Source organism: Haemaphysalis longicornis, unplaced genomic scaffold (assembly GCF_048455015.1).
Source record: "Haemaphysalis longicornis isolate Haplotype H1 unplaced genomic scaffold, Haemaphysalis longicornis Haplotype H1 scaffold_8, whole genome shotgun sequence".
NCBI classification, from domain to species: domain Eukaryota; kingdom Metazoa; phylum Arthropoda; class Arachnida; order Ixodida; family Ixodidae; genus Haemaphysalis; species Haemaphysalis longicornis.
Window position 1 is genome coordinate 114,043,751 of NW_027526445.1, and position 11,568 is coordinate 114,055,318.

General features: G+C 44.6%; 1 long non-coding RNA gene across 1 annotated transcript; it reads right to left on the reverse strand.

The window, feature by feature from the left end:
• Positions 1-882: 882 nt before the first annotated feature.
• On the reverse strand, positions 883-11,297 carry LOC144149336 (uncharacterized). The gene is made up of 5 exons (XR_013318274.1): positions 11,138-11,297; positions 9,123-9,189; positions 5,869-5,955; positions 2,669-2,770; positions 883-1,023 (listed from the first exon to the last, which is right to left on the reverse strand). It is a non-coding gene; the product is annotated as an uncharacterized LOC144149336 (long non-coding RNA).
• Positions 11,298-11,568: the final 271 nt, after the last annotated feature.

Sequence of the window (11,568 nt, forward strand, 5' to 3'; positions counted from 1 at the left end):
TTTAGCAAATGCTGTCATTTCTGCTCATGCAAGCATATCATCACGTGGATTTATCACTATGGCGCTCACCTCTAACTAGCTATTCTCAAGCTCACCTGAAATTATTTGTGGCAAACATTAGCAAACGCTAACCGCCTCTTATCACCTCACGTACCTCAAAACCCTTTAGGAGGTATTGCGCCCAATTCAAAGCAACTATACGAGTCCACAGTGCATAGTACTATGGAGTACTCAACGTAACTTGCTGCTCGTACATAAAAAAACGTGACAATAACCTTTCCTGAAGTTTTCTAGGCGTTGTGAAGAATTTTGAGGATCTTAACACAACCCATATTTCTTTTATATCATAAATGAATCTTGAATCAGCGCACTTAAATAACTTAGAATTCTCTCGCAGTTTGAAAGACGCAAGTTAGTTGTTCCTGCAATATTTTCGATAAACCTATAGTGTACACACTACACCTATATAGAGGTAATTCGTTTCGACTGATATTTCATTCTATTAAGCGCAACAATGTCCGTATAATTGAATGCGTTATCCCCCTCAAATTGTCGCACTGGGATTTACACCTCATGTCCAACATCCACGTTCTCGCAAATTTCAACACCTTCGGCAGAGGTTATGGTGCAAACTTCCCTCACTCACTCAGCAAGGCAGTGCCCGTGACCTCCTATCCACCTAATCTGAGAATTCAGAAAGATGTACGTTGAGGTGCACTGCATAGTATAGAAATATTTGTTCAGGTTGCCCAACTCCAGCAAAGTCAGTGGTGTATAAACCGAACACTGTTAATTTAGAAACTGAACTTTGCACAGATCTCGCTAATATTTTCTTGCTCACTGTATGCAGTTTTCAGAAAAAGCAACAAATGCCGCAAAAAATGAAATAAACTGTTTATTCTTGCTCAATGCACTGAAGCGTCCAGCTGGAGTCCGCAGAGGAATTTCCAAAAGAAAACTTCAAGGGTGAGACCAAGCAGATTCCAGATGGGGACTTGGCACAGCTGGCACCCAATCAAGTAGCTGCAAAGTTGAGTAAAAATATAAAACGCTGCACTATCTTAATCAATGTCTAGAACTGGGGGCAGAAATGTGAAGCTATTTAACAAACCGAAAAAGTGGAACCAACGTGTAACGCATTAAATTTTATAAGTACCGTAGATCATCAAGTACCACTGAATACCGCTTCGCCCTTTTTATATGCAACTACAATAAAAAGTTGCAGCCCGCACAGATTCACTTTCTCCAATTTGAGGCAGCGATCCACCTCTTTAAACGCACATGCCGCCTCCGTTCATAGTTTCAAGAAACTAACTTCTGTACATGGCAGAAAGTATCTGATGTAGTAGGTGAGGCAATGTATTAGCTAACCTTCTACAAATAGAAAGTGCACATCAATACCCGCCCACCCCACTACACCAGCATTAACAGAATATAATGACGCCACCATCATATCTGAGCATGTTCATTTTGTGTGGGGGATTAGCCAAACAGAAAAAAACACGACTATGACAGAAGTTCTCTCTTTCTAGGAGGATGTCGGAGCCCACAGGAATAGTTGGTGTACATTGCAACTGACCTTAAATAATAACAGCATCGGGTATTAGACGAAACTTCCGCGAATGTATCGTGGGTGCTGACAATTACCAAAATTTATTGTCGGTTTATAGATACCGCATACTGTTCGATAAAAAGCTTCAGGTAGCGGTATTGACCATGGTAATAAACACATACGATAGTGAGTTAACACGTGCAGATGCATTGGAGCAGCATCTCGCCACTTCGAAGAAACATGGAGCTCACAATTATTCTGCAAACTTTTGCTCCACGTCATTGAGCCTATCTTAAATCACAGAAACCCTAGCGACGTGCGTCATTTGTGTTGTGTATTCAGACAACTGAAGCTGCACTCCGAATAAATGGTGTTGCTCTTGTTCTGATAACCATGAGCACTTCATATCGTCATTATCACGTGTTTCGCGTTGTGCAGCTTCTGCATACAAACAAGTTTCAATCAGAGTCTGGTCATACGAAGTAACGAATGCAAAGATGGAAGTATGTCCCTTGCCTTCTTCACCTTGTATAAAAACAATCCGCATAAGAAAGTGCTGTTGGGCTTACTGATATGAGCAATGTTTTGGCATTCAATATAAACAAAAAGTTCTGTGCTACGTTAAAGAAGGCTGTTTTTGAGCATTTCTGCAGACACATTTTTGAGCCAGCTGTTTTATAATAAAAAGGTACTTGGCTGGATTTTTTATGGAGTGGGTTACTGGGGTACTATAATTATTTGTTCCCTATTAATATGTAGTGCTTCTTTGTCCCACAGTACAAAAAAGGTAGACAACGCTGAGCAAATATATTGCGATGGCACAAGAAATACTTTAATCTCTGGCATTCACAAATGGCATGACTCGCCGTGCTCGTTCGTTCGCTCGCTCGCTCGCTCACTCACTCACTCACTCACTCACTCACTCACTCACTCACTCACTCACTCACTCACTCACTCACTCACTCACTCACTCACTCACTCACTCACTCACTCACTCACTCAGTGTATCATTCACTTCGCGGTATAATAGCTTATCCAAGGAGGGGGCTGAACTCCACTTGGGAGATTGCGTTAAATAGACTTTCGGTTCTGAAAGACAAACATGAGAACACTTACAGCAGCCGCACTTGCACGTAATATTTTCCACAGTGCATTTGAAAGAGCAGCCATACAAGTATTCTATGGCGATCAAGGATGCGCACGGATCTTCATCGAAGACTGAAAAATCAAAAATACGAATTAACTTACGATTATTCAAGACTGACACGATCTGGAGCGAGATCAACTGGGTACGAATATTCGATTATTATAATTGTTTAGGGACCGTATTTCATACTGCATCCCATTAGGATGCAGCTTCACCGTAAAGCCAGAAGTTCTCCAACGTGTGCTCACGACCGGGTTCCGCCGTTGAGTACCGGCGTAGACGATATGATCTTCGGAATACAAAATCGTAAGATAATGCAGCTGCCACGTTCGTTTTATTCACCGAGTAAATATGCGTAATATTTGCATGAACATGATTATTTAGTACAAGCTTGTATTGGCCCTCTTAGAAGCTGTAGCGAAATAAGCTCGCAGGTTTACATACTTATTTCCTTCTTCCAGTTGCGCACAGCACAGGCCACAAAATTCGAACTCAAAAGTCGGCCTTTATGACCTCTTGAAAGCAAACACACCTTGCCTAGTGCTTGAAATTAGAGGCTCGAAGCCGCAGGGTCTCTGTTCGATTCTATGAAACCTCAAAACTAGTAGAAACAGCCGTTTTAGATGCAAAGCATCTCTTTCTCGGGGCCATGTCCATCGGCGTCCGTCCGCACCTCTCCGCCTCTCCCCACCAGCTGTGCGATAACGCCGCTCTCGTCCTCTCCCTCTCTCCACGCCAGCTGTGCAATAGCGCACGCGCTGCTCTCCCTCTCCTCCACTCCGCGCGCCGCTCCCTCAGTTGCTGCTTGTCCGATGAACTGAATGGACGCCATCAATTCTGTCAGCGAGCTGGCTGGCACACCTTCAACCAGCGCCAGTCAGCTCACTTCCAGAACCGTGAGCACCTCTGAAGACAAGGCTGCGCAGAGGAGTGTTTGAGGTGCAGAACGCAAACGTCGACGCCGAGCAGCGGATCCAGATGGCGCTCGGCAACGCGACGCCGCTTCGGAAACGTCGACGTCAAGCAGCGGATGCGAAACTTCGAGAAAGTTAAGCCGCTTCGAAACGCCAGCGTCGAGCAGCGGCTACCACGCTGCGAGAAAGCGCGCGGCTTCGGCACGCTTTGCATCACCATATAGTTCCTTCGGGGAGATGGTGTAATTTTTTTAAGGTAACAATTGACACCGCATGCCTCGTAACACCATTGACGGAAGCGCAACTTTTAACACACGGGTACGCAAGCATGTTACAGACAATAGCTTCGAAAAAGTACACTCGGGGGTCTAGGTGTATGCTCGGTGAAACAAACGGTGCCTGTGGCGACCAGGAATCAATACCATGACCTCGCGCTCAGTAGCTCACCACCGTTAGATCTGATACGGCCGGTGCTCATTGCATGGTAGCATGGCATCGTTAACGGCACATTGTGGGATTAGGACGACCGGTTTTCATAATAAAGGTAAAATGATGGGAGCTATAGGTGGTCTCGGTTTGTAAACCTTTCATAATTGCCTTCTGCTTTTTCACCTAATGATTCTCTCGTTCGGCGCGTAGCATCGCATCACAAAACGCGGTAGCCAGGTGGGATTCCATTTTAGGCGCCTCAAGTTCTCTGAATGGTTTCTCGGAGCCAGATTTCAATTGGAAGCATAGGGATAGTACATACCAAACGTTTGAATTTTCTTTTCTACGGGGACGGCACTATAAACCTATTGTTAGGTTTGGTTGAATCGCCTGATCCCATTTATCTACAAATTATACCCGGGTGTATTGCACAAATTTATTTTTATTGTCACCGGCCTCCAGGCTTAACTGGCTTAACGGACCCTCATTTGGTGTAACACTTATCTGCATTAATGCCACATGCTAGCACTCTACAAACGTTGTTTTCGTATTATTCGGCCGGAAACATCTTCTGACGACATATTGAAAAGTGCGGGAGAAATTAAATTCTGTACTTTTTGTCATGGGCAATGCCTTGCAATTGCAGAAGTCTACATTATCATGAAAGCCGCTTATTGGGCCAGTATTAGAAAGACAGTTCACTGTGATGGAAATGAACGCAGCGTAAGGGAACCGAGTCTTAGGAAGTACAAAGATACCCCTGATTTCTTATCCTCGGTATTCAATTACGTGGAATGCGTGCAGGCAACCAAGTGTGCGCCGCCATATCTGTGGCCAAGCGTCTGTTGCTAGGCGACGTTGTGCGCACGGCCCGCAGATCAGGCACCCCTCTTCTCCTCCATGCAACCGTGTGAGTGCGCCCGTGGCCACAGTGCGCCGTCAATCGTTACGTCGGGCTACGCGGTATGGCGGCACTTGTCCAGCTAAGCACTACTGTGAAACACATGACTGTGTTTCACGTTACGAACTCTTCGCCGAACACAAATTATTGCGCCGACTTCACTGTGAGTGCGATTAATAACATCTCTGTTGGCGCCACAGTTTAGAATCGGATTGGAACGGAGCAGATGACGCACGCCAGTGTCTTTTAAATGCAGAGCATTTCTTAACTCACGATGTCACCCGTTCTAGGCGTCCGTAGTAGTCCGCATTGCTCGCCTCGACATGCCGGGCTCAGACGTTTCGCTATCGGCGTGATCAACATTCGATAGCGCCCCCAGGCACGTTTCAAGGACACTCCCCTCTCTCGGACTCAACGTGCGCCAAAGCTGCGAATTTTACTGCTGACGAGCGCTCTCTCGTCAGCAGTTGCCACAAGTGCAACAACATTAACGTAACGCAAACTACTTAACGTAGTGCGCCCCCGGAAATACTCTGCATTTGATCCTACCCCTCGCGAGGGGGATGTTTCACTGCGTCGCCATGCGAACAGTTTTCTTTTTTTTTTTCGGCGTGCGGCCGCAGCGGCCCAGGCTGCGTCGTGTCAGAGGTGCGTCGGCAGTGTCTGTGGCCGTTTCCAGTGTTGCCAAGCGAAGAAATTGACCGCTAAACTTTTCAACGAGTACTGTCTATCGCAAGTATAATTCTCAGAAATATTATTAGCTCATGCTTCGTAACCAGCTCAAAAGGGTACCCATTGGTACTTTTGCACTGTAACAAAGGTAAAAAATACACATTGCACTTGTCCCGTAATTGTATTTGCGAAAAAGAAAGATTTTTAGTACCTTAAAGAAACAAAACAAAAAAAAAAGACGACAAGCATTTACCGCATCTGCAGCTGCAGGTGTTATCATCAATGAGGCAAGCAACCTTTGCGCCTGTAACGCAGTTCACCAAAGGGCATTCTGGCTCCTCTGAAAAGAGTAACAAGATGATCAACAAAGCAGCGTACAGCTTCGCATCCCTGTATCATTTTGAGTTTAGCTATTGGTGCGACCCAAAAATTTCTTACTTTAATAATTTTATGTTAATAAATTGCAATTAACCCATGAAGTTTTTCAAAACAGCTGCAATTGGTGTAGCCGTTTCAGAAAAGGAAGGTAACGCTATTCGTACTTTTCATTATTATGTAACTTTCCCACAACATAAGCTGAGACAAAATGACCGAAAATTTTGCAAAACGACCGAAGTTGTTTACGGGATGACATCCAACAGAAGATGCCAAACTGAAATGCAATTGAATGTCACTCAAACGCGATTAAACCACGTCTAGCCTAGTATATCCATCTCCCATTTTTTAAAAACGAGCATGACTTGGTTTTTGAGGCGAAGACCTACACGGTGTTGCGGACATTCAAGCTAGCCCTTGAAGGGCATCAGGGTTTTAAGCGTCTGGTCGTCATAGTTGGCGGTGGACACATATCCTTTCCGGATTCTAGATGGGGATCGTGGCCTTGAGCTCAGCGTTTATAGTTCGTAACAAACTTGGTGATGTTTATGAGAAATTTGAATATTTGCTCATATTACTTATCCATTAGCTTTGGAACAAGGTTCCCGAGTGTCTATAGAGAAGAAGACATTTTTTTGCCTGGGCAGTGCACAAGCGCACGTTTTTACCGATGACATTATTTAAATAGTGTATTTAACAAGCAAATTCGCGAATCTTGAAGGAATGAGGCAGTATTGTGCCCTTATCGCCCCTTAAAATTTTAAGCCCTTTGTGGATGGTAGTTCTAGTTGATAATGAGCAAAGGGCTTGTTTGAGGCACCTGAAGTTGCTCTTCTCATGACTTCATAGACCGTTTATTTTTGTGGCATGTAGTTCTTAAGATGAAATCTTATAATTTGTTAATTCGATCAGGTTGCCCTATTTTTCTTTCAAGCCAGCAGCCGAGGTAAAGCATGTAGTAAATAGCGATGGTTCGTTTCTGGGATCTTCGAATAATTCGTGAGTCCCTCTATTGAACAATTCACTATGTCCACTACATTGTTTGTGAAACTTTTTCCTGAGACTTGAGGCGTTCAGTGCAGTTTTTATGGTTTCCGTTCTTCTTTAGTATGCGTGAGCGGGAAGCAGCTTCATAAGTAACTTCTAATGCGATAAAAGTGTATTCTTCGGCACTGTTCGCACCGTTTAAAATTGCGTATATTGGATTACCCCTTCCGTGCATTTGGTCATCAAATAAAAACGGGAATGCTTGTGCTGTGAATTGAAAATTTTTTTTCTTTAAATATCCACCAGCCCACCCAACCTCTCCAGGAAAGAGGCAGTCACGGGGCCACAGTTGCGCACAAGCAATTTTCAAAGCACTATATCCATCACCCATTGCTACTATCCAGACATTTATTCAAATCTGTGCGCTTTGTGCAACAGCCGAGCAGACTTTCAGCATATGACATAGTCCTGCCAGGAACTCCAAAAAATTACTGCTTCCCATAGCAGCAAGTATTAATTGCATCCAAATAAAAGATGCAAAATTAACACTGTGGAATTATTGGTTTAGTGTTCTGCTTAGCTCTACACTCACAGCATCCCGCATGTAAAAAGCCGCCTCGAATATACAAGCATTTGAAATTCTGAGGTGGCCAACAATATATGGGTTATAAAGAAAATTTTATATATTATCGTTTCAGTGGGCACCGAACAACCGCAAATGGGGCACTTAAGAAGCCCTCTATGGCTCCACCATTGTTCGTCATGATACGGCGGATTGACGCTGTGCCCAGTCCGTGCTTGAAAACGGTCTCGAGGACTGTGTGGCTCCAGGAGCGCGTGCCCCTAGAGGCTCAATAAGGCGCTTGGTGAGAAAGGGGGAGCCAACCGTCTTCCTGGTGTGTCTTTTATTATCAAAAATGCTTCGACATCGAGTTCAGTTTCTGCGTAAACTAAGCACCGCCAACCACGCAAAAACATCAACAAGACCGAAATGCAGGAACAAAAAACAAAGTAGCGGACTGCTCTTGTGGATCAAAACAGCAACTCAATGCTAAGAACAATGGCAAATTTTTCAGAGAAGCATCTATACGGAAATTGACTGACTCAGTTTCAAAAAAAAAAACGAAAACATTTTGCCTCCGGGGATTCGAACCAAGGTCCTCTGGCATGCCAGTCATTCCGAAACCCCTTAGCACCATACCTTGATGATTTCACATGACTAAACGTCAACCTACCAATCGTTTACTGACATTCACTTAGTTACGTGGGTTTCTAAGTGAATGGGCAAGTTTTAACATGGTAATTACGCAAGCAGCAATTAGCTGAGTAACAAACAACATTCCGTCTAATAGCGCGAGCTTAAGGCTAACAGGGACAATGCCAAGCGGCCCAGTCATAGCAGCCGAATGAGTAAGACAACCTCACCAAAAAGGATGATGATGCTAATCAGAGTATTCATTCACATCACAGAAAAGGTGCCACGGGAAGACTCCTGTCATTGCGGGGCCTAAAATGAATGCGCTGGTTTAATGCTTTCGAATTCACTGCACCATGAGGAGTGCTTAAGTGTTTTGACTTATTTAGTTGGGTCGACACTCAGGCTGGGTATATAGTTCCTAATGTATCGTACGCTAACCAATAAACGTTTCGTGTGATTTAATGCCTACGGTTCCCCACTGAAAGTTTGCGGTTACACGTACTGGTTAGATTGATGGACTGCTGTATATAATCGCTGTGTTTATTCAGGTCTATGTTTGTCGCAGTCACATTCGTTTAAATTAGCAGCACTGTTTTACCACACCCCTCCTTACAAAGCCCCTGTTGCTGTTAGGCAGGCTACATGCACCGGAATTTGCCAGAAGTTTGCATTATTTCCGACTAACTGCAGCGGTAGTGTCTTCTGTCCATAGCAATGCGAATGGGCGAATATTTTTGTGGTTTTAAACCAGGTTGATTGCCAAAGGAGGCAAATTTACTTAGACTAGTGTAATTTCCGTGGCAAAAAAATGGCCTTGAGTGTCGAGAGGAGCGGACCTGGTTAACTGCTAAAGATGATGATCATTGTAACTAAATTACTTCTAGAAATGTTATTTCCTTTTATGGGACAGTAGACATTCGTGTTTCCAGCCAATGGTACCAACTTGCCTGAAGACGCAGCTGCCAGTAGTACAAACAGCAAACTACAAACAAAAAGTCTTCCAACGAAGGCCATCTGAAATGGTGCAGATACAACGGCATCAGCATCAACAATTCTTATAGTCATAAGGAGCGTTCTGGCTATATTCAGTCTATTTCAATCTGTGGTAGGCTATACCTGCTATAGGTAAAGAAAAAGCGGATAAATATTTTTAAATAAAAGCCAACAAATGCAAAACCACGCGAAAGGTATTTTTCCAGTGGTATGAAGACTGTTCAGAAAGACCGACTCTTCATTCCTTGTGTCGGTGATTCAGCAAAATTACGTCGCACAGTGAGCGTTTTAAGTCTTCTGGACATTCACTAAAACTGATATGATCTGGACAAGAATCTCAGAGAAGAACAGGCTTTCAGTGCGATTTACACTTTATCCGAAATGCTTTAGACAGGGGTAGGCAACCTACGGACCGCGGGCCGGAAGAGACAGACGGGGCAGTATTATGCGCCCCCCAGCACGTCGTCAGAACACCTCCCACCACCAAGTCTCAAACTATCTGATGAGCGAAACGCCAGTTTTGATCATAAATATGGCTAGACGGGAGCGAAGAACATATAATTGGTCGGTTCCAGTTGAATTGTCCACCTTCACACTCAGCCAGATTATTGTCCATTATTGCCAAATACTGGCCATTCGCTGAAATATTTCCTTTTGCCTTCAAAGCCCCCTCCTCTGCCACCCGATCTAGCGTGCGGCCCTTCCCTCCGCCGTGTCGGCTTCATGCCACTCGCCCTCCACCTCAAAATGTTTTCGATACCTGCGTTGAGACATACAGGTATGCTGGTTGTCCTTGCTTGGGATTGCAAAGCCTACGGCACATTTGGATTTGGAGGTATCATCAAGCAATCATGGCAATCCATACACAGTGAATAAAGTACGATGTTTCGCTGAAGATAATCCCTTAGAAGTAATAATAGGTAGTGCTGCCCAACAAAAGAAAGCCCTTATCGCTCTCTTGCTTAACGCGTAGGTCACGTGTGTGTAAAAGGTAAAATATCCGTGCTTTCCTTTGCTGCGTAATCCGACATTCTATGGGCGCGAAGATTGCGAATGACCCTGCAGGGGATGTACTAAGATCCAGTTTCAGAACGTCTAGAAATAGGACTAGAATTAGCAGTTTTCATTCCATTACCCGAATGATCGTTTCTTAGGGGCTATCACGATTACGTGTATGGTCATACGGTAGCAGCCAAATCCGACCACTCCTAGCCCCACTGTACTGGGACGTTTGAAAATGCATTGAATTTCGTTTGTAGCGCCAGCAGTGTTTTATAAGCAAACATACAGCGCCTGTTTGATGTCATGCATTTATTTTTTCGCGTAGAAGCACAAAAAAGCACGTTAAAAACAGATGTGAAGCGTGTTCCCGTTTATTTCCGCTGGCCTTTGTTCCCGTTAATTTTAACAACGACCCCATGTGAAATGATGTCTTTCGCAGGTTGAGAAGTCTCAGCCCGCAAACAAACGGCGTTTTTAGTATACGGCGTTTTTTGGGGGGGCTGAGAATTTTCATCCTGCAAAGTACGATGTATTCTTAAAGGGCGTATTTTAATGAGCCCTTTTAGAATGCGGGTCAACGAGGGACACCTTACAGACTGATAGTTCGTTGTGTGGCGCTTGGAATGCAAATGCAGTCAAGTGCAAACCCTCCAAAAAACTTCGAAAAATATGACTTCAAAGCAGTAGGCCCGTAAATAAGAATCTAGGGATGGCGTTTCCATTCGTCGAAGAGAAGTGTTTCACTCTTAGATTCAATGTACCTAATGGCTTTCAGCGTGCAAGATCAGACAAAGAGCGTGGTCGAGGAGGCCCTCTTTTCTGCCCTATCCTTCTAGTCGATAGGACTCTCTGAAAGATTAAGAGCATTAAATTCTTCCGCTAGGCCCGTCGATTGCGAAACACTAGCTGTTATCATAACGAGCGAGTTGCAGGAATATTTAGCAAATAGCATTAGGAAGTGGCTTACCTTCCAATTGCTAACTTGCTAACCACCTGGGAAACGGAGAACACGGGAGAACGGAGAAAACGGAGAACTACCCTGGACTTCTGGCAGCCACTGAGCTCTTTCCGACGTCTGTGAATCGATCTCTAAAGACTAACAGCCGACGACGCCTTCTGGGCATAACGCTATCAGGTCTGCTGCAGTTGCCTACAACAGCGAACACTTTGCCCACGTGCGTACTTTCTATCAGCTCTTGCCGGTCCAGGCGCGTTTCCCGCGCTGACTTCAGGAAAGAGGAGCCGTGCGTAATTATCTTTTTCGGCTAGTTTATTTTCATGGTGTTGGTTGCAGGTTCGCAGTCGTGAGGGCTCAGCGCTGGCGCAACGGCCCCAGTTAGGGCTTCGAATACTGCATTCTGTTTCTCCGCGTAGGTAAACATGCGCCCATTCGGTGGC